We start from the raw sequence: 24,209 nt of genomic DNA, 5'->3' as shown, positions 1-24,209 counted from the left end.
GGTCCTTGTCCTAGTGTCTAGACACCCATAAACCTCATTGACTTTCATGCCTCATAAACCACAACACCTTTTTCCTCTCACGTTTGTTCCCTACCTCTTAGGTATGTCCCTTCACTACTCGCCCTCTCTCTTTCTCCCACCCCTCTCTCAATCTCCTCTCTCCCTCTCCTCTCCTCTCTGCTCTATACCATCCACCACTCTCCCAGCTAGCACATAATGCTCTGAGAACCATGTGTTTTTTTAGAGCTTGGTGAGAGCGTGGTTGTACTATAGTTATTTTGCATACAACCTTCCAACAATGTTCTGGGAATGGTGCAGGATACCCAGCTAGCACATAACGTTCTGAGAACCTTAGGTGGGAATTTCAGTACTTCAGCATAACGTTTCCTACAGGTTTCCTCGTGGTTCTATTCAAAGTAATGTTCTCAAATTCTTCAGAGAACTTTAAGAAACAACGTTCTTCTGCGGGAATGTCAGTACTTCTGTAGATTTCTATATAAAGTCATGTTCTCGGAACATTACGAAAACTTTCCTTACAAAACACAAGAAATCCTTAGTAAAGTTCAAACAATGTTCTAAGAATGTTATTTAAAAACATATACATTCCATTCTCAGCTTTCTCTCTCTTTCCTCCATCTTGTTAAAGGGAAACCATTTTTCAATTGCATATTTATCATCTCCAGCACCAACCCGACATCAACATATATTTTGTGAAAATGCTACGTTTCTGTGTTTTGTGGAAAAAAACCTGGCGCGAGACAAGTGTTTCCAAGGACATCATTGGTGTGCATTGTGTGATTTTGACCAATTTTGAGTAGGCATCGCCTACTAATTGCCTACTAATTGTTTACTAATTGGTTGATTATGTCATTGGAAACATTTACCTTTCTCTATATTTTTTACTACAAAACATAGAAACGTGCCATTTTCACATATGTTGATGTCGGGTTGGTGCTGGAGATAAATATGAAGTTGAAACATTGTGACATTTTCTTTTAAATGTATTCAGGTGTGTTGGCCGTGCCCACTAATCCTGCCCACTAAGCTTGTTTCCTTTGAAATGGGGTCTGTTTGAATAGACTTAGTAAATTAGTTTAAAAAAAGGCTAGCTCCATCCTGGTGGCATACCACCCTGCATACCACTGCTGGCTTGCTTCTGAAGCTAAGCAGGGTTGGTCCTGGTCAGTCCCTGGATGGGAGACCAGGTGCTGCTGGAAGTGGTGTTGGAGGGCCAGTAGGAGGCACTCTTTCCTCTGGTCTAAACAAAGATCCCAATGCCCCAGGGCAGTGATTGGGGACACTGCTCTGTGTAGGGTGCCGTCTTTCGGATGGGACGTTAAACGGGTGTCCTGACTCTCTGAGGTCATTAAAGATCCCATGGCACTTATCGTAAGAGTAGGGGTGTTAACCCCGGTGTCCTGGCTAAATTCCCAATCTGGCCCTCAACCATCACGGTCACCTAATAATCCCCAGTTTACAATTGGCTCATTCATCCCCCTCCTCTCCCCTGTAACTATTCCCCAGGTCGTTGCTGCAAATGAGAACGTGTTCTCAGTCAACTTACCTGGTAAAATAACGGTAAAAATAAAAATAAAATGGTGGACTAATTCCATGGATAGAGAACAAAAGGTCATAGGTTTGAATCTCACTGACATAATGCCACAATTAAAAAGAAATGTGTTTGTATGATTAATGCCTAAGCAAATACATTTCCATGCGTCCTATCTTTGCTGGAGGTGAAAAGAGTTAACCCAAACTAAGATAGCAGTGTTATTAAAAGTCTTATTGAAACATTTTCTCAGAACGTTATTTAATTACCATCAAATAACCTAGAATTTCCGTTCTCAGAACGTTAATAAAACCTCCCAGGAAAACGTTTCGGGAACCATAATAAAACATTCTCAGAACCCGGGGCAACCTAAAAATTATCTTTTCTACAACAGGTGGAAATACATTTTTTAAAAGTTCAGTTTCACCGGGGTCAGGAAACGTATGACTTCGTTCCCAGAACTTCCAAGGAACCAAATGTGCAAGCTGGGCTAACACTCCACCTCCCTCCTTTCCCCTCCATCCCTTTCTCTTCCTCTTCCTCTGTTTTTCACTTCTCCGTTAGCTCAGATCACTGATCAGATTCTAAACATGATCAGTAATTAAACAGTAACTACACAGCTACAGCAGAAATAACAAATCAAATGTTATTGGTCGCCTACCCATATTTTGCAGATGTTTTCGCAGGTGCAGCGAAATGCTTATGTTTTTAGCTTCGACAGTGCAGTAATACCTAACAATACAAAACAATGCACATAAATCCCCCCCCAAAAAATAAAGGAATTATGAAATTTCAGAACGAGCAATGTCAGAGTCCGGAGTACGAATATATATGTATATGATGGTGTGTAGAGACATTATGGACAGTATATAAATAGAAAAGGTGTATACAGCAGTAGTAGCCTAGTGGTTAGAGCAGGGTGGCAACTTAGCCTAGTGGTTAGAGAGTTGGACTAGTAACCGAAAGGTTGCGAGATCGAATCCCTGAGCTGACAAGGTACAAATCTGTCGTTCTGCCCCTGAACAAGGAAATTAACCCACTGTCATTGAAAATAAGAATTTGTTCTTAAATGACTTGCCTAGTTAAATAAAGGTCAAATTAAAACATTTAAAAGTTATATAGGGTATCTCAGTGACCTTGTGGTTAGAGTGTCTGCCCTGAGATTGGAAAGTTGGGAGTTCAAACCCCCAGCCTAGTCATACCCAATGTGTCTCTGCTTGGCACTCAGAATTAAGGAGATAGACTATGATCTCCCTATGATAGACTAGCGTCCTGTCTAGGGGGGTGTACTTGTATATCACGCCTGCCTAATGCTCTAGGAACAGTAGATAGACTCCTGAGCCTTTCTGACTTGCACAAACCAAGGCCACTTACTTTAATACCCCACTACTCCGGAACTGTCTGTTTCCACTCAGACTAGACCCATTCTGACATCTATTACCTACTTTAATACCCCCACTACTCCTGAACTGTCTGTTTCCACTCAGACTAGACCCATTCTGATGTCTATTACTCCGTCAGTTGTTGTTGTAGTTGTATTGCTGGCATGTTTTCCTTTCATTGTTGGGGCCCCAACCCGAATGAAAGCGTGCCCATTGGTTGTTATTACAGAGTCATCAGAATGAACCTTTTCATGATTGGTTTGATCCAAATAAGCAACATTAGACCGAAATCAAAAGGCTGGATGTAATCTTAAGGATCAACCGGTCCTCTGTGTTTCCACTTCATCAGTTTAGTCAGGATTGTTGGTTTTAGACCGGAGTGGAGACTTCTCCAACAGTTCACGCTAAGAGTTAATAGAGAGAGGGACAGAGAGAGAAGAGGAGGAGAGGGAGAGAAAGGAAGGCAGAGAGGGAGAGAGAGACAGATGGAGTGAATGATGGAAGGAGAGACAGAACGAGAGGGAGGGAGAGATCGCCTATCTCTGAAAAATTTCCGGACAACATTTCAGGACAGTCAGGAAAACAATAAAGGAACAGTCTGAGGTTTGAGAGGATATCCCAAGCCCAGACCGCTTTAAACCCATTCTGATTCAAACCCCTTCTGATTCTTATCTGGGATATGGGGCCATTAAACTCAAGCCTTCCTTTTAATATCACACTTTCTATTTCCTTTCCTTTTTTGAATGTACCAACATGTCCCTGTAAAACTCTGAATCACTTTTCAGCCTAATGCAAAACACAGCCATAACCCAGAAGTCAACTCAGTGTGTGCTAGTCTGTTTGTCATAAGGCTCTTACCACAAGCTCTATTGGCAATAAACTTAATGAGCTCTTTCTGTAAGATATGTATATCTTCAATTATATCCCCGATCTAAAATACCAAAGTACAAACATTTGTCTGTTTTAATCGCTGTACAAACCAGAACATTTTGTAACAAAATGTTGAATGTATTATTCCAGTACTAATAATTGTTTTCTCTTTCCTTTTTTCTGTTTGTTTGTTTGTCTTTGTTTGTTTGTTTGTTTGTTTGTTTGTTTGTTTGTTTGTTTGTGTATTGCAGGAGCTCCAGTAAGTACCATCCAGGATGTATCACACACACACACACACACACACACACACACACACACACACACACACAGTCCAGATAAGATGGACCACACGGAGGAGTGGTGTTGTGGTGTGTGTGTGTGTGTGTGTGTGTGTGTGTGTGTGTGTGTCTGTGTGTGTTTTGAGTATTCCGTGGAGAGCGTTAGAGAGCAGGCCAGGGTAGTAACTGGTAAATGTTCCGGGTGTAGAAGACTCCTGCTGCCGCTTCCCATCCCGGGTCCTGTTCCTTGGAAGAGAGAGCTGGGATATCGCACAGCTGCCACTGACTCACTGGGCCTGCGTCCCAAGTGGCACTCGATTCCCTATATAGGTCATTACTTTTGACCACAGCCCTGATAGGGTGCCTTTTAGGATGCAGTCTGGTGTACTGTCTCTCTGAGAGGCCAGATATAAGAGGGATAGAATCCTGTTTATATAGTCAGTAGTTTATATGAGATCATTATAGGCGATCGCTGTGTGCTATAGTTCATTGAGCCACGTTCGTATCTTGTCTCCAGACGATGTGTTTGCATGTGTTACAGTAAGGTGTTTTGATGGGGAATGCTGTTTTGTTGGTCATCTGCTCTAACAATTGTTATGGTGTGTGCTTTACTCTCTCTAAACTCACCAGGGCAAGACTGGGAGAGATGGATACCCGGTAAATTTAATTGACTTTTTTTAGATTCTCTTAGCCTATTTTGGGCTACTATCCTCTCCATCAAAAGTTTTTCTGTTCTCTCTTCTTTGGGTGATCCTTTTTTTCTCCCCACCCCTATCCTCTCCTTATTCCTTGCCTTTTTACTTACTTCTAACAACAATGAGTGTGTTCTCAACAATGATTCATATAATTCCTGCTCTGTGCGTCAACTGAAAATGTCTGTAGACACACACACACACACACAGCCCAGTGTGATTAGCGTGGGTTAATTGGTTTATCACCCCAGGTCTGTTCCCAGCCCCACGTCTTGTAATGATGACATCATGGCTGCTGCCTGCTAACAGCAGACAGATCAGAGCCATAGCAGCAGTGTTGCATTAGAAGACTTTTCAGTGTGACACTCAAATGACTCACTTGCTCAGATTAATAGGTTGTTTCATCAAGTGTCATCGGCCAGTCTTTGAGGGTCTGGAGTTAAATAGTTAATCTACTTCCAAACAATCCCTTAGGATTGTTCCAAACAATCCCTTAGGATTGTTCCAAACAATCCCTTACCTACCCATAGGGATATTCGATTTCTGTTCAAATGATAACCTAGCGCGGTCTAGTGCGGAGTTGTCACTCTCTCATCTCCCTGTTAAACTGTGATCTGGTGGCCTCTAGTGGTCATATGGGAAACTCCAACTCTCTGTTCCACTCAGTATGGGCATGATTCCCTGTCTCTCTGGTCTCTGCGGTCTGCTTGGTGATGGTTGGTGTTTTAGTCATAATGAGAATCAACATAGATTACCTCTGCGTACGAATTAGTTTGTGAGTCTGTCTGTCTGTGTGTCTTTATGCTAATATGGTTCCTTTTTGCCCCCCTCCCCTCCCCTCCCTCTTAGTGTCAGATGCCTCGTCCCATCTAGGGTGATTTTTTTTTGAGTTGGTTGATGATCTTGAGAGCTCCAGGGCTGGCTGTCCTTATAGGATACTATTTTTGTTAGACAGCAGAGTAATCATGAGGATGAGGAACCTCTGGACCAAAGTAGGTGTTCCGGGCTCGGTGTCTATGGCGTTCGGATCCCTGCTCTGGTCTCAGAAGAAGACGGAAACAACTCAGACAGGTTCGGCCCTCGCATACCTACCACCTTCTCCTTGCAAGCTCAAACTCGTTCAAGTCCTGTTCCGCCACGGAGCCCGAACTCCGCTGAAGTCTATATCGGATGTCATGGAGGCCCAGTGGGTGCCTAACCTCCTGGAACCCCCAGCACACACACAGATCAACTACATGGTTACAGACTTGGAAGGAGGTCCACGGCCCTCCTCAACGGTGGAGTACAGCCATCGGGCCAACATACTGACCAGGGGTATGAACCCAGGTCAGCTGACCACGGTGGGCATGCAGCAGCTGTATGAGCTGGGAGAGAGGCTGAGGAAGAGGTTGATCCACGACACAGACTTCATCAACCCTACCCTTCAGCCCCACAGAGGTCTATGTGCGTTCCACTAACATTGTGAGGACAATAGAGTTTTTGCCAAGTGTCTGGTGGCTGTGGAGATGATCTGTCACATCTACAGACCCAGAAAGCGGGAGAACCTGCAGCTGTGTGTGGGTCCCCTCCTCCACACCCTGAAGGGCAACATAAAAGACAAACTACAGGGCACAACCTCAGAGCTCAACAGGAAGCTGTTCCTCTGCCCACGACACCACTCAGATCCGCTGCCTCATGGCTCTGCGGGTTTTTGACATGCAATGGCCACCGAACGCTGCTGACATCACCCTGGAGCTGCATCAACACAGGCACACCAAAGAGGCCTTCGTCAAAGTGTCCTACATTGGCAAGGACCAGTTGATTCTAGGCTGTGGAGGAGTCTACTGCCCCCGGCAGGAATACAAGCAGGCAGGCCTTCTCTAAGTACTCACTGACCTCTGAAGCCTATGAGTTGCTCTGCAACCGCACAGAGGGCGTGGCCGACCTCTGAGGCTTCCACGACACCTCCTCACCTTTGAACCCCAGCTCTGCCCCAAGCACTCACTGTTACCAGCCACCGTGTTTACATCCCACCAGAGACATCCACTCTCCAGCCCTTGCCTAGCTCATATCAGGATTTCGATTTGTTTTTTAAAAATCAATTTGCCTGATAGAAAATAGGTCCATTATAATCTTTACATAATTCCTATCTAGTTTTAGACATTCGTGTGACCTGATGTGGTGTTGTTAACCAAAATAATCATTCCTCCCTCATTAATTGTTTTATTATTGGTCTCGCGGGCCGAGTATGCTCACCCCTGGTCTAAATGCACAAAGGTAGCTTCACTGTCAAAGTGTATAACTAGCTTTGAAACCACACCCAGGGCAATGGGAACCCTGTGTGCTACTGATCCTACTGGTTACTGGTTAAGATAGTCCCGTGTGGCTCAGTTGGTAGCGCATGGTCCTTGCAACACCAGGGTTGTGGGTTTGATTCTCATGGGGGACCAGTATGAAAATGCATGTGCTCACGACTATAAATCGCTCTGGATTAGAGCGTCTGCTAAATGAAATGTTACGCATGGTAACAGTGATTATTGGGAATGTTCTATTATTATTGGGAATGTTGGGAAGTCCAGCCCGTAAGGGGTTCCCAGATTCCCAGGGCTGCCTGGCTGCTCTCTGCTCTGCCTGGCACCGGGAAGCCTTCCTGACGGGAAATGCCTGCTACTAATTAGACACAGGTGGGGGCAAAAATGTGTGTGTGCACATGAGAGAGAGAGAGTGTGTCTCTTTGTATGCTTTTGTGTCTGTCCAATTTTGCACAAGCATGTGTGCGTTGGCGTATGTGTGGTTTTATTTGTTTGGGTCTGTACGTTATTACGCTTAGTGAATATAACAGTACGCCAACGAACTCCAATCATAACATCATTCATTATGAGTGTCTGTTCTTCCAATTGGTTCACCCTTCTAACCCCAACCTGACCACCCTTTCCCCTTACCCTGCTATTCATGGTTCACTTCAGATCTAGAAACTCGACAGTCCAATACAGTTAGGTCTCTGAGACACTCCTGTGAGACCTCTGGTAGAGTGTGAGTTTCAGTAGAATACACAGTAGATGAATCATGTGGCTCATTAGCTCAGACGGCAGGCTGGTCCACGGTCTGATGATCATGCTTCCCATAATGTTACTGGAGGTCTAGCTAGAGTCCACATGAGACATGAGCTGGCTTCTCTCTGTCTCTCTTGGTCTCTCTCTCTGTCTGTCTGTCTCGCTGTCCCTCTCAATGTATCTGTATTTGTCTCTGTATCTCTGTCTCTCCCTCTGGCAACCTGTTCTCTGACTGCCCTCAAGTGTGTGTGTGTACTCGAATGCCTGCACGTTTGTCTGCGTAAACTCTGTCCAAACTCCATCTGTCCATAATCTCCATAATATTTTCTCATCAACACAAATTACAATTTCTGAACAGGACCAGGGATGTATTGTGCCTAGGGTTGCAGAGGGAGGGTATATTACTGGAAACGTTTGAAGTTTACCAGCAAACTGTGGTGGCAGGTGCATTGGGCCAATACCCGAAAAGTTGCTAGATCGAATCTCCGAGCTGACAGGGTAAAATCTGTTGTTCTGCCCCTGAACAAGCCAGTTAACCCACTGTTCCCTGGTAGGCCATCATTGTAAATAAGAATTTGATCTTAACTGACTTTCCTAGTCAAATGAGGGTCAAATAAATTACCATAATTTTGGTAGGTTTCAAGTTGGACATCTAGTGGCCTTTTTGAGTACTTCAGATTATCACAGGTGTCTGTTATTATCTCTGGCCTTCTGTGTGGCCTTATCACATTTAAATGAGATGAGCAATAAGATGATTTTAAAATAAACAATTTAATGACAAAGCTGTGAAACATTATCCTAAACAAACAATCAACTTAGTGAATACCATTGGTGTTTAATATGAGGGTTTCAGCATGAAATCTCCTTTATATATTTTATCGTTTATTTAATTTCTCAATATGTCTTTGTTGTAAATGTTTTGGTCCCAAACTGATGTCAGTTTAGAAAAAAGTCAATAGTTGGAAGAGTTGCAGAGTTAATTTAAAATAATGCCGTTGTTCAGTATATATTTTTTTCATTAGGCTATTTTCTCTTGAACCATATGGTCTATTCCCTAGAAACTCACGGACAAAATTAATACTATATACGAAGATTACACTAACTTTGGTAAATTACCAGTAGCTTTGCAACCCTAGTTGTGCCAGCTAAATGTTATTTCCCATGAAATAGTGCCATCTCTTTTTCCTATACCTTGCTCTCACTCGCTGGGTTTACATCTGCTTGGATGAGCTGAACAAGAACCTGACACCCTCAGCACACAGGGGGACAAACACCTACCTGGAGGTGACAGCATTCCCTTCCCCATATGCCCCCCCCCCTGATTGAGTTATGCTCAATCATGAGGAATCAAAGCCAAAGGAATTGAATAATATTAAGAAATGCTATTGATGGAAGAAAAGTAGTATCGAAATCTACCAAAAAACAATTAGGGAACAACAAATTCAATCCCTTCTAGACAATTTCCTGGACAAAATGTTTCACTAATAGTGAAGGTGTAAACTTGGCAGTAGAAAACCTAAACAGTATTTGACCTCTCAGCTTCCCTATCAAATCTAAAAATGTCAAGCAGACAACCTAAGAAAATGAACAACAATGACAAATGGTTTGATAAAGAATGCAAAATCCTAAGAAAGAAATTGAGAAACCTATCCAACTAAAAACAGAGACCCAGAAAACCTGAGCTTACACATTCGCTATGGTGAATCACTAAAACATTACAAAAATACACTACGGAAAAATATGGAACAGCACGTCAGAAATCAGCTCAATGTAATTGAAGAATCCATAGAATCTAACCACTTCTGGGAAAATTAGAAAACTCTAAACAAATCCAAAATGCAGATGTATGGATAAACCACTTCTCCAATCTTTATGGCTCTATAACAAAGAACAAATAGAAAAAACATATACATGATCAAATACAAATCTTAGAATCAACTATTAAAGACTACCAGAACCCACTGGATTCTCCAATTACATTGAATGAAATACAGGACAAAATACAAACCCTTCAACCCAAAAAGGCCTGTGGTATAAGGGCACAAGGTGAGACCCAGATGCAGACACGGGAGGCAGATGTTTAATAAATATCAAGACTCAAACCAATCCAAAAGGGGTAGGCAAGAGAATGGTCGTGGGCAGGCAAAGGTCAAAACCAGTTCAGAGTCCAGGAGGTACAGAGTGGCAGGCAGGCTCGAGGTCAGGGCAGGCAGAATAGTCAGGCAGGCCGGTACGGAGTCCAGAAAACGGGCAAGGGTCAAAAACCAGGAGGACTAGCAAAAGAGAATAGAAGCAGGCGTACGGGAAAACCGCTGGTTGACTTGAAAGGCATACAAGACAAACTGGCACAGAGAGACAGGAAACACAGGGATATATACACCAGGGAAATAAGTGACACCTGGAGGGGGTGGAGACAATCACAAGACAGGTGAAACAGAGCAGGGTGTGACATGTGGGGTTGATGGCATCCCAAATGAAATGATAAAATATACAGACCACAAATTCCAATTGGCTATACTTAAACTCTTTAACATCATCGTCAGCTCTGGCATATTCCCCGATATTTGGAACCAAGGACGGATCACCCCAACTTTCAAAAGTGGAGACAAATTTGACCCCAATAACTACTGTGGGATATGCGTCAACAGCAACATTTGGAAAATCCTTTACATTATCATTAACAGCAGACTCATACATTTCCTCAGCGAAAACAGTGTACTGAGCAAATGTCACATTGGCTGTTTACCAATTTACCGTACGACAGACCACGTATTCACCCTGCACACTCTAATTGACAAACAAATGAACACAAACAAAGGCCCGCTATACAAATTGATGGAAAGGGGTGTTGGGGAAAAACATGCGACATTATAAAATCCATGTACACAAACAATAAGTGTACGGTTAAAATTGGTAAAAAACAAATTGATTTCTTTCCACAGGGCCGGGGGGTGAGACAGGGATGCAGCTTAAGCCCCACCCTCTTCAACATACACAGTACCAGTGAAAAGTTTGGACACACCTACTCATACAACGGTATTTCTTTATTTTTACTATTTTCTACATTGTAGAATAATAGTGAAGATATCAGAACTATGAAATCATATGGAACCACCCTTTGCCTTGATGACAGCTTTGCACACTACTGGCATTCTCTCAACCAGCTTCACCTGTAATGCTTTTCCAGCAGTCTTGAAGGAGTTCCCACATATGCTGAGCACTTGTTAGCTGCTTCTCCTTCACTCTGCAGTCCAACTCATCCCAAACCATCTCAGTTGGATTGAGGTCGGGTGATTGTGGAGGCCAGGTCATCTGATGCAGGACTCCATCACTACCCGTTACACAGCATGGAGGTGTGTTGGGTCACTGTCCTGTTGAAAAACAAATGATAGTCCCACTAAGCGCAAACCAGATGCGATGTCGTATCGCTGCAGAATGCTGTGGTAGCCATCCTGATTAAGCGTGCCTTCAATTCTAAATAAATCATAGACAGTGTCACCAGCAAAGCACCCCCAAACCATCACACCTCCTCCTCCATTGTTCACAGTTGGAACCACACATGCGGCGATCATCCGTTCACTTACTCTCCGTCTCACAAAGACACGGCAGTTGGAACCAAAAATCTCACATTTGGACTCATCAGACCAAAGGACAAATTTCCACCAGTCTAATGTTCATTGCTCATGTTTATTGGCCCAAGCAAGTCTCTTCTTATTATTGATGTCCTTTAGTAGTGATTTCTTTGCAGCAATTCGACCATGAAGGCCTGGTTCACGCAGTCTCCTCTGAACAGCTGAATGTTGAGATATGTCTGATATTAGAAACTCTGTGAAGCATTTATTTGGGCTGTATTTTCTGAGGCTGGTAACTCTAATGAACTTGTCCTCTGCAGCAGAGGTAACTCTGGATCTTCCTTTTCCTGTGGCGGTCCACATGAGAGCCAGTTTCATCATAGCGCTCAATGGTTTTCGCGACTGCACTTGAAGAAACTTTCAAAGTTCTTGACATTTTCCGGATTGACTGACCTTCATGTCTTAAAGTGATGATGAACTGTCGTTTGTCTTTGCCTATTTGAGCTATTCCTGTCAAAAATATGGACTACCAAATAGGGCTATCTTCTGTATACCAGCCCTACACTGTCACAACTGATTGGCTCAAACGCATTAAGAAGGAAAGAAATTCCACAAATTAACTTTTAACAAGGCACACCTGTTAATTGATATTCATTCCAGGTGACTACCTCATGAAGCTGGTTGAGAGAATGCCAAGAGTGTGCAAAAGCTATCATCAAGGCTACTTTGAAGAATCTCAAAAAATAATCTCAAATATATTTTGATTTGTGTAACACTTTTTTGGTTGCTACATGATTCCATATGTGTTATTTAATAGTTTTGATGTCTTCACTATTATTCGACAATGTAGAAAATAGTAAATATAAAGAAAAACCCTGGAATGAGTATGGGCGTCCAAACTTTTGACTGGTACTGTATATCAGCGAATCAGCGAGGGCACTAGAACAGTCTGCAGCACCCGGCCTCACCCTACTAGAATCTGAAGTCAAATGTCTACTGTTTGCTGATGATCTGGTGCTTATGTTCCCAACCAAGGAGGACCTACAGAGGCACCTAGATCTTCTGCACAGATTCTGTCAGACCTGGGGCCTGACAGTAAATCTCAGTAAGACTAAAATAATGGTGTTCCAAAAAAGGTCCAGTTTCCAGGACCAAAAATCCAAATTCCATCTAGACACTGTTGCCCTAGAAAAAATCACTTGCTTCAAAAAATTCAAAACTGAAAAGTGCTGCGTGCATATGTATTCACCCCCTTTGTTATGAAGCTCCTAATAAAGATCTGGTGCAACCAATAACCTTCTGTCAGGGGTGCGTAACTGGTGGCAGGGAAGTCAAACGCAGGAGAGCAGAACTTGGTATATAGCCGGAGCCGTTGAATATTCATAACTACCGGTATACAAAAAACAACAAACACATGGGCACAAAACCCGTATCGCACCAGTCACACATAGGCACACAAACTTACAATAAACAATTCCCGACAAGGACATGGGAGAAACAGAGGGAACATATACAACATGTAATTAGGGAGTTGAATCCAGGTGAGTGTGACAACCAGACAAAACAAATGGAACATGAAAAATGGATCGGCGATGGCTAGAAGACCGGTGACGTCGACCGCCGAACACGGCCCGAACAAGAAGAGGAACCGACTTCGGCAGAAGTTGTGACACCTTCAGAAGTCACATAACTAGTTAAATAAAGTCCACCTGTGTGCAATCTAAGTGTTACATAATCTCAGTATATATACACCTGCTCTGAAAGGCCACAGAGTCTGCAACATCACTAAGCAAGGGGCACCACCAAGCAAGCAACACCATGAAGACCAAGGAGCTCTCCAAACAGGTCAGGGACAAAGTTGTGGAGAAGTACAGATCAGGGTCGAGTTATAAAAAAATATCAGAAACTTTGAACATCCCACGGAGCACCATTAAATCCATTATTTAAAAAATGGAAAGAATATTGCACCACAACAAACCTGCCAAGAGAAGGCCGCCCACCAAAACTTACAGACCACGCAAGGAGGACATTAATCAGAGAGGCAACAAAGAGACCAAAGATAACCCTGAAGGAGCTGCAAAGCTCCACAGCGGAGATTGGAGTATCTGTCCATAGGACCATTTTAAGCCGTACACTCCACAGAGCTGGGATTTACTGTAGTGGACAGAAAAAAAGCCATTGCTTAAAGAAAAAAATAAGCAAACACGTTTGGTGTTCGCCAAAAGGCATGTGGGAGACTCCCCAAACATATGGAACAAGGTACTCTGGTCAGATGAGACAAAAATTGAGCTTTTTGGCCATCAAGGAAAACGTTATGTCTGGCGCAAACCCAACACCTCTCATCACCCAGAGAACACCATCCCCACAGTGAAGCATGGTGGTGGCAGCATCATGCTGTGGGGATGTTTTTCATCGGCAGGGACTGGGAAACTGGTCAGAATTGAAGGAATGGTGGATGGCGCTAAATACAGGGAAATTCTTGAGGGAAACCTGTTTCAGTCTTCCAGAGATTTGAGACTGGGACGGAGGTTCACCTTCCAGCAGGACAATTACCCTAAGCATACTGCTAAAGCAACACTTGAGTGGTTTAAGGGGAAACATTTAAATGTCTTGGAATGGCCTAGTCAAAGCCCAAACCTCAATCCAATTGAGAATATGTGGCATGACTTAGATTGCTGTACACCAGCAGAACCCATCCAACTTGAAGGAGCTGGAGCAGTTTTTCCTTGAAGAATGGGCAGAAGTCCCAGTGGCTAGATGTGCCAGGCTTATAGAGACATACCCCAAGAGACTTGCACCTGTAATTGCTGCAAAAGGTGGCTCTACAAAGTATTGACTTTGGGGGGGTGAATAGTTATGCACGCTCAAGTTTTGTTTTTTGTCTTATTTGTTTGTTTCACAATAATAAATATTTTGCATCTTCAAAGTGGTAGGCATGTTGTGTAAATCAAATTATACAAATCCCCCAAAAATCTTTAATTCCAGTTTGTAAGGCAACAAAATAGGAAAAATGCCAAGGGGGGTGAATACTTTCGCATGCCACTGTATATAGACATAATATTACATTTTAAATGTCTTTATTCTTTTGGAACTTTTGTGAGTGTAATGTTTACTGTTCATTTAAATTGATTATTTCACTTTAGTTTATTATCTATTTTACTTGCTTTTGCAATGTAAACATCTGTTCCCATGCCAATAAAGCCACTTAACTTTAAAATTGAATTGAGAGAGTGAAGAGAGAAAGCAAAACAGAGAGAAGGAAGATAGAGAGATGGAGGAAGAGAGAGAGACACATGGCTGACATGCGTTCAGCTCATTAATTCATTTTTAGTGCTTGGTTGGCTAGAAGAATTAGCAGTATGGTAAACAGAGTTAATGACAAGTCTGTTTGTGCAATCCCTGACATAAGTCAGGGTGTGTGTGTGTGTGTGTGTGTGTGTGTGTGTGTGTGTGTGTGTGTGTGTGTGTGTGTGTGTGTGTGTGTGTGTGTGTGTGTGTGTGTGTGTGTGTGTGTGTGTGTGTGTGTGTGTGCACGCTCACGTGCATGAGTGCATGCCAATTTCTTAAGTTTTATAGCCCCTGTCACTTCTTTCTGTCATAAATCATAGCCTGTGAGGTAGAGTTTCAACACAGTCACTCCACTGTCAAACAATCAAAACCTGCATGTCTGAGAACAACATGGACGAGTAAACACAGACACACACACATGGTCTCTCCCGCTCACACACAAACACACACGTGCATACACTTACACACACACAAACACACGTGCATGCACTTACACACACACACACACACATGCTCTCTTTCACTGCAATACACACACATGCATACACTTACATGCCCACACACTCTTACATGGACAGACACACACTCATTCATATGCCCCGACAACATTATTTATTTGTGTGTCACTTCTCAGACTGATGGACAAGGTTTGTTATACAGCTCATACACTCAAGCAATCGTATTGTTCTTCTTCCGAGGCCACTGCACAGATCAAAAGGATCAGTCATCCAGCATGTCAGTGATTTTCTCTCCAAAGTGCAGCTCTGGTATGCTTTATAGTGTTCTTCAGTTCGGGATATGCCAGCTATCGAAGAAATGCTCCTTTCGAATTTTGGAAATAAGAGAATGATTGTCATGTATCACTAATTCCGCCTGCGTATCCCTAGCATATATAGTTCAGGTTTCCCCCGTGGCAAAGAGAGCGAGAGAAAGACCGACAGGGAAGAGGGGAGACATAGAGGGTGGATGGCTAGATTTGTGCATTAGATCCAGATGTGACTGGTCCTCTTTTCCCTTTTTTGGATCCCTCTCTCCTTCTCTCTGATCCCTTGCTTTGGGTCTCCAATCTCTCTCTTTTCATTCCCTCTCCGTCTCACCTCACCTCACCTTGCACTGTGATGGACATGCCTTGTCTCCTCCTGTGACAAGTATACATGAGGGAGAGAAAGAGAGAGAGGGAAAGAGGGAGAGAAATAGAGAGAAAAAAACACCTCTCACACCTCATTAGTGCATAGTCTCCCTCCCCTGTCTCTCTGGTGTCCCAATATCAATTAAGCTCAATCACGCTAATTATGAATGTGTTACCATGTGTTGTCTGTCTGCTCCGTGTAGACGTGTAGCTTTCCTTCATGTTCACAACCAGGCCTCAGCTCTCACAGCTCTGAACCCTAACAGGATAATTAGGCCTTGCAACAACAGGGAGCGTATTAAACACATAGTTCATACCTCTTCTATACTATGCTGAAACCAGGAGGGGCGTTGCTACACACACACACACACACACACACACCCCCAAACCCCCTGCAGCCAAAGTAATTTTCCAGAAATGTGTTTAAAAGCCGTCTAATTGGGAGGAATGCTTATGTAGGCAGAGTCACAGCTCCCAGAATCCTCCCTGATTAGTATCTGCTGTGGGACAAGGGGCAAGATGGCCAAGGACACTATGGATACAAACAGACAAAAACCCACAGACCAAAATACATTATTCCATATTCCCTTCTCCCCATTTGAGGTTTAAGTGGTCATTTGAGGCATATTTTTCGCTCTCCCTCTCTCAATCTTCTCTTTGTCTCTCTCTCCCTTCTGTCACTTCTCTCCTCTCTCTCTCTCCATCCTCCTCTCATCTCCTCCTCTCTCTCTCCCTCTCTCTCTCCTCATCTCTCATCTCTCTCTCTCTCTCTCTCTCTCACCCCTCTCTCCTCTCACTCTCTTCTCTTTGTCTCTCTCTCCTTCTGTCTCTCTCTCCGTCTTTCTGTGTCTCTCTTCTCTCTCTCTCTCTCCCTCTCTCCCTCTCACTCTCTTCTCTCTCTGTCTCTCTCTCTCTCTCTCTCAGTCTCTGTTGCTCATTCCCTATGTGGTATGAGATGAAGAGATCTTGGCAGTGTTGCCGCTGCCTTTTTGTTCGGTCTTATTTTTATTTTTATTTGCATTCCAGCTTTTTATTTTTTCCGCCTCACCGTCTGTTGTGTTGGTTTTACCTCGTGAGACGGGGGTAGAAATGGTCTGCCAGTTTTACAAAAGTGGTCCAACCTCACACGGTGAAAACTACTGTACACACACACACTCACACAACCACAGGCTCTGCCCCACCTTATCCTGACATTACAGTCCTCCACTGGCCCATAATGCTCCTCTGATAGAGATATATCTGGACTTAGTGATGTCCCCATTCAGGATGGAAGTGGACCTCTATAAAAGGTCTTATCGATCACATAGACTTTTTAAACTTTTTTGTTCAAATAGATATTATCCGCTGTTTCGTAGTTGTTCTAATATTCCAGTTTGGATGTCAGTGGCACGAGTTCAGAAGGTTAAAATACTGTGTAACTGTCAACAAAGATTACAGGTTTAATTGTTTGGGGTAGACATTCACAGACACAGAGAGACACACACACACACAGACGCAGACATACTCACATAAGATCACACCGAGATGTAGAACACACAGACGTAGACCGACTCACAATACGGTCACACAGAGAACCAACACACACACACACATTTCTTGTTCACATGCTGTTGTGTGGCTTGTTGGGGATCGTAAATCAGTCGTCCTTTGGTCTGATTCAGTCTTCCTGCCAACGGTGACCTCACTGTGCGCACCTCATCTACTCATTCTGACGAGTCTCAGGGGGGCCAGGGCTGCTTAAACGTTCCCAGACGTATCACCCACACACACATACACACACAGATAGACAGACGCATACACACACGCACACACAGGGAGGTGTGTTTCACAGGGTGATGAAGCCACTGTCTGCCGTGCACGTCCGTGTTATGTACCACAGTGGTGATCATTGAAGGAAATGAGGGTTTGTAGAGCATTCAGCCCTGCATTACTACTACTACTACACACACACACACACACACACCACACCAGCACACACCACACACACACCACACACACACACACACACACACACACCACACACACACACACACACACACACACACACACACACACACACACACACACACACACACACACACACACACACACACACACACAGCACCAGTCCTAGTGGGATGTAGTTCTACTATGTTTTGCTTCTAAGGCTTGTATGCTTGAATCATGACCTCTGAGACCATTTACCTGGTTTTACAATATATGCCAGTAACTATAAGGTTATATCTGCATTTTTTGTCAAAATGGATTATTGACATAGCCTTATTCTGTTCAATGATTATCTACAGTTGAAGTCGCGAAGTTTACATGCACTTAAGTTGGAGTCATGTAAACTAGTTTTTCAACCACTCCACAAATTTCTTGTTAACATTCTACAGTTTGGAAAGTCGGTTAGGACATCTACTGTGTGCATTGACACAAGTCATTTTTCCAACAATTGTTTACAGACAGATGATTTCACTTAAATTCACTGTATCACAATTCCAGTGGGTAAGAAGTTTACATACACTAAGTTGACTGCTGGCCTTTAAACAGCTTGGAAAATTCCAGAAAAATGATTTCATGGCTTTAGAAGCTTCTGATAGGCTAATTGCATCATTTGAGTCAATTGGAGGTTACCTGTGTGTATTTTCAAGGGCTACCTTCAAACTCAGTGCCTCTTTGGCTTGACATCATGGGGAAATCAAAAGAAATCAGCCAAGACCTCAGAAACAATTTGTAGACCTCCACAAGTATGGTTCATCCTTGGGAGCAATTTCCAAATGCCTGAAGGTACCACGTTCATCTGTACAAATAATAGTACGCAAGTATAAACACCATGGGACCACATAGTCGTCATACCGCTCAGGAAGGAGACACGTTCTGTCTCCTAGAGATGAACGTACTTTGGTGCGAAAAGTGCAAATCAATCCCAGAACAACAGCAAAGAACCTTGTGAAGATGCTGGAGGAAACAGGTACAAAGTATCTATATCCACAATAAAATGAGTCCTATATCGACTTAACCTGAAAGACCGCTCAGCAAGGAAGAAGCCACTGCTCCAAAACCGCCATAAAAAAGCCAGACAACGGTTTGCAACTGCACATGGGGACAAAGATTGTACTTTTTGGAGAAATGTCCTCTGGTCTGATGAAACAAAAACAGAACTGGTTGGCCATAATGACAATCGTTATGTTTGGATGAAAAAGGGGGAGGCTTGCAAGCCGAAGAACACCATCCCAACCGTGAAGCATGGGGTAGCAGCATCATGTTGCGAGGGGTGCTTTGCTGCAGGAGGGCCTGGTGCACTTCACGAAATAGATGGCATCATAAGGGAGGGAAAATTATGTGGATATATTGAAGCAACATCTCAAGACATCAGTCAGGAAGTTAAAGCTTGGTCGCAAATGGGTCTTCCAAATGGACAATGACCCCAAGCATACTTCCAAAGTTGTGGCAAAATGGCTTAAGGACAACAAAGTCAAGGTATTGGAGTGGCCATCACAAAGCCCTAACCTCAATCCGATAGAAAATGTGTGGGCAGAACTGAAAAAGTGTATGCGAGCAAGGAGGCCAACAAACCTGACTCAGCTACACCAGCTCTGTCAGGAGGAATGGGCCAAAATTCACCCAACTTATTACAGGAAGCTTGTGGAAGGCTACCTGAAACATTTGACCGAAGTTAAACAATTGAAAGGCAATGCTACCAAATACTAATTGAGTGTATGTAAACTTCTGACCCACTGGGAATGTGATGAAAGAAAATAAAGCTGAAATAAATCATTCTCTCTACTATTATTCTGACATTTCACATTCTTAAAATACAGTGGTGATCCTAACTGACCTAAAACAGGGAATATTTACTAGGATTAAATGTCAAGAATTGTGAAAAACTGAGTATAAATGTATTTGGCTAAGGTGTATGTAAACTTCCGACTTGAACTGGACCTATATAGTACTCTAAATAACCAAATTCGTGTTGTTAAGATCAAAGGAATACAATATAAAAATTGCTGCCACCATTCAAACCATTGAGGGTTCAGAACTTTAAAGCCAGTTATCTCAGAATCATCTTCTTGCAGATAGAACCTTACAGCCCAAAGCTACACAGGGACACCCAAAGTCAATCTTAAATGAATCATTGTTTATTATCAGCGCACTGGAGAGGTTCCAACCAACTCAATGCACCATTGTACACATGTCGATCAGGAGCTCTCACGGGGCAGTCCCGTTAGTTCTCTTCTATACTGCAGGCAAGTCATATTTGCATGATTTAGCTTATTCATAATTAATTCATCATTAACGTTTGCTTCATTCTTGTGACCGACCGATACCTCACAAGCTTCTTCTGAGACCTTGAAACTGAGAAATATTTTTTCTCAAAACAAGGGTCTGGGCGTATTGCCAAATTGAAGATACTGATAGTGAGGATACACTCAGGCAGTCACTTGAATGAACACAGAAAACGGTCATTAGAAAAGCACAAAAACAAAAATGTCCTTAACACTAAACCATAAGGGCCCATGTAATCAAGGAGACATTATAGGTCTTCAAAAACCCCTGTGTTTTACAGGAAGACATTCATAGCTTATCTTCGACCATGCCATCTCATTATGAGACCAAAGCAAGACTATGAACAGTAAAAACGACTTATATAGTCCTCTTTTCAAAAATATAACTTTTTCTCCCTCTGCACACTCCTATCCTCCTGTCCTCCCTCCATCCATCAAAGCATGAAGGCAGACGCAGTCGTGGGGTTTCGCTTCGAGAAGCTTCTATGCAAGGTACTCTAGGGGCTGGAAAAACAGAGAGATGATGATAACATTTATGATTCTTCCCGCTGTAAGTCTTCAGAGGTCAGGGGACAGAGCTCTTCGACAACGTTTGGCAGCTAAACATGGCCCAGGTCTGCCTCCTATTTCAGCACCTCTGTGAGAGTGGACAGCGACTAAAGACAGCCATAACTTGTACCTCTCTCAGTTTATATACATTACACAGGCCAGAGCTTGAAGTGATGCACTCTGCAGTAATGCAGACTATATGAAGTGATGTACTCTGGGACACATACTGTGGGTGTTTTGTGCTGGGTGCAGTCGGGACATTTGTTTGTGAGTGTGTGCGTGCCTGTGTGTGAGTGGGTGGGTGGGTGGTTCGGAGGTGTGCTATACACAGCTGGGACATGTCCACCCACAGTCCATAGAAGCAGACACACCGTCAGCCCTCACCCTCCTCACACACACACACACACCAAATGGAGCAGGATATATAATGTGTTTAAACACTCCCCTTTTGTCTTTTTCCTTTCCTTCTCCACCTTTGGCTCACTCATGAAACACTTTGTGTTCATGAAACACTTTTGTTATTTACTGTTGTTTATGTCTATTTGTTTATGACCTCAGTTGCATTACCCAACTCTGTTTGTGTGTGTGTGTGCGTGTGTGCGTGTGTGTGTGATGTGTTTAAACACTCCCCTTTTGTCTTTTTCCTTTCCTTCTCCACCTTTGGCTCACTCATGAAACACTTTGTGTTCATGAAACACTTTTGTTATTTACTGTTGTTTATGTCTATTTGTTTATGACCTCAGTTGCATTACCCAACTCTGTTTGTGTGTGTGTGTGTCAACCAAGACCTCAGAAAACAATTTGTAGACTCCACAAGTATGGTTCATCCTTGAGCAATTTCCAAATGCCTGAAGGTACCACGTTCATCTGTACAAATAATAGTACGCAAGTATAAAACACCATGGGACCACATAGTCGTCATACACGCTCAGGAAGGAGACACGTTCTGTCTCCTAGAGATGAACGTACTTTGGTGCGAAAAGTGCAAATCAATCCCAGAACAACAGCAAAGAACCTTGTGAAATGCTGGAGGAAACAGTACAAAGTATCTATATCCACAATAAAATGAGTCCTATATCGACTTAACCTGAAAGACCGCTCAGCAAGGAAGAAGCCACTGCTCCAAAACCGCCATAAAAAAGCCAGACAACGGTTTGCAACTGCACATGGGGACCAAAGATTGTACTTTTTGGAGAAATGTCCTCTGGTCTGATGAAACAAAAAACAGAACTGTTTGGCCATAATGACAATCGTTATGTTTGGATGAAAAAGGGGAGGCTTGCAAGCCGAAGAACACCATCCCCAACCGTGAAGCATGGGGTAGCAGCATCATGTTGCAGGGGTGCTTTGCTGCAGGAGGGCCTGGTGCACTTCACGAAATAGATGGCATCATAAGGAGGAAAATTATGTGGATATATTGAAGCAACATCTCAAGACATCAGTCAGGAAGTTAAAGCTTGGTCGCAAATGGTCTTCCAAATGGACAATGACCCCAAGCATACTTCCAAAGTTGTGGCAAAATGTCTTAAGACAACAACGTCAAGGTATTGGAGTGGCCATCACAAAGCCCTAACCTCAATCCGATAGAAAATGTGTGGCAGAACTGAAAAAAGTGTATGCGAGCAAGGAGGCCAACAAACCTGACTCAGCTACACCAGCTCTGTCAGGAGGAATGGCCAAAATTCACCCAACTTATTACAGGAAGCTTGTGGAAGGCTACCTGAAACATTTGACCGAAGTTAAACAATTGAAAGGCAATGCTACCAAATACTAATTGAGTGTATGTAAACTTCTGACCCACTGGGAATGTGATGAAAGAAAATAAAACTGAATAAATCATTCTCTCTACTATTATTCTGACATTTCACATTCTTAAAATACAGTGGTGATCCTAACTGACCTAAAACAGGAATATTTACTAGGATTAAATGTCAAGAATTGTGAAAAACTGAGTATAAATGTATTTGGCTAAGGTGTATGTAAACTTCCGACTTGAACTGGACCTATATAGTACTCTAAATAACCAAATTCGTGTTGTTAAGATCAAAGGAATACAATATAAAAATTGCTGCCACCATTTCAAACCATTGAGGGTCAGAACTTTAAAGCCAGTTATCTCAGAATCATCTTCTTGCAGATAGAACCTTACAGCCCAAAGCTACACAGGGACACCCAAAGTCAATCTTAAATGAATCATTGTTATTATCAGCGCACTGGAGAGGTTTCAACCAACTCAATGCACCATTGTACACATGTCGATCAGGAGCCTCTCACGGGGCAGTCCCGTTAGTTCTCTTCTATACTGCAGGCAAGTCATATTTGCATGATTTAGCTATTTCATAATTAATTCATCATTAACGTTTGCTTCATTCTTGTGACCGACCGATACCTCACAAGCTTCTTCTGAGACCTTGAAACTGAGAAATATTTTTCTCAAAACAAGGGTCTGGGCGTATTGCCAAATTGAAGATACTTATAGTGAGGGATACACTCAGGCAGTCACTTGAATGAACACAGAAAACGGTCATTAGAAAAGCACAAAAACAAAAAATGTCCTTAACACTAAAACCATAAGGGCCCATGTAATCAAGGAGACATTATAGGTCTTCAAAACCCCTGTGTTTTACAGAGAAGACATTCATAGCTTATCTTCGACCATGCCCATCTCATTATGAGACCAAAGCAAGACTATGAACAGTAAAAACGACTTATATAGTCCTCTTTTCAAAAATATAACTTTTTCTCCCTCTGCACACTCCCTATCCTCCTGTCCTCCCTCCATCCATCAAAGCATGAAGGCAGACGCAGTCGTGGGGTTTCGCTTCGAGAAGCTTCTATGCAAAGTACTCTAGGGGCTGGAAAAAACAGAGAGATGATGATAACATTTATGATCTTCCCGCTGTAAGTCTTCAGAGGTCAGGGGACAGAGCTCTTCGACAACGTTTGGCAGCTAAACATGGCCCAGGTCTGCCTCCTATTTCAGCACCTCTGTGAGGTGGACAGCGACTAAAGACAGCCATAACTTGTACCTCTCTCAGTTTATATACATTACACAGGCCAGAGCTTGAAGTGATGCACTCTGCAGTAATGCAGACTATATGAAGTGAGTACTCTGGGACACATACTGTGGGTGTTTTGTGCTGGTGTGCAGTCGGGACATTTGTTTGTGAGTGTGTGCGTGCCTGTGTGTGAGTGGGTGGGTGGGTGGTTCGGAGGTGTGCTATACACAGCTGGGACAATGTCCACCCACAGTCCATAGAAGCAGACACACCGTCAGCCCTCACCCTCCTCACACACACACACACACCAAATGGAGCAGATTAATAATGTGTTTTAAACACTCCCCTTTTGTCTTTTTCCTTTCCTTCTCCACCTTTGGCTCACTCATGAAACACTTTGTGTTCATGAAACACTTTTGTATTTTACTGTTGTTTATGTCTATTTGTTTATGACCTCAGTTGCATTACCCAACTCTGTTTGTGTGTGTGTGTGCGTGTGTGCGTGTGTGTGTGTGTGTGTGGTGTGTGTGTGTGTGTGTTGTGTGTGTGTGTGTGGTGTGTGTGTGTGTGTGTGTGTGTGTGTGTGTGTGTGTGGGGTGTG

General features: G+C 43.1%; 1 protein-coding gene and 1 pseudogene across 1 annotated transcript in view; both read left to right on the top strand.

The window, feature by feature from the left end:
* The first annotated feature begins 4,715 nt into the window (after positions 1–4,715).
* col23a1a (collagen type XXIII alpha 1 chain a) overlaps positions 4,716–24,209 on the top strand; it is a 57,107-nt gene continuing 37,613 nt past the window's right edge. The window contains exon 1 of the mRNA XM_070444106.1: positions 4,716–4,736. The gene's annotated coding sequence lies outside the window, so the exon portion shown is untranslated. The remainder of the gene's footprint in view (positions 4,737–24,209) is intronic.
* LOC139027836 (lysophosphatidic acid phosphatase type 6-like) lies at positions 5,737–6,701 on the top strand (annotated as a pseudogene).

Source organism: Salvelinus sp. IW2-2015, linkage group LG6.1 (assembly GCF_002910315.2).
Source record: "Salvelinus sp. IW2-2015 linkage group LG6.1, ASM291031v2, whole genome shotgun sequence".
Lineage (NCBI taxonomy): Eukaryota > Metazoa > Chordata > Actinopteri > Salmoniformes > Salmonidae > Salvelinus > Salvelinus sp. IW2-2015.
This window is presented reverse-complemented; position numbering and strand designations above follow the sequence as displayed.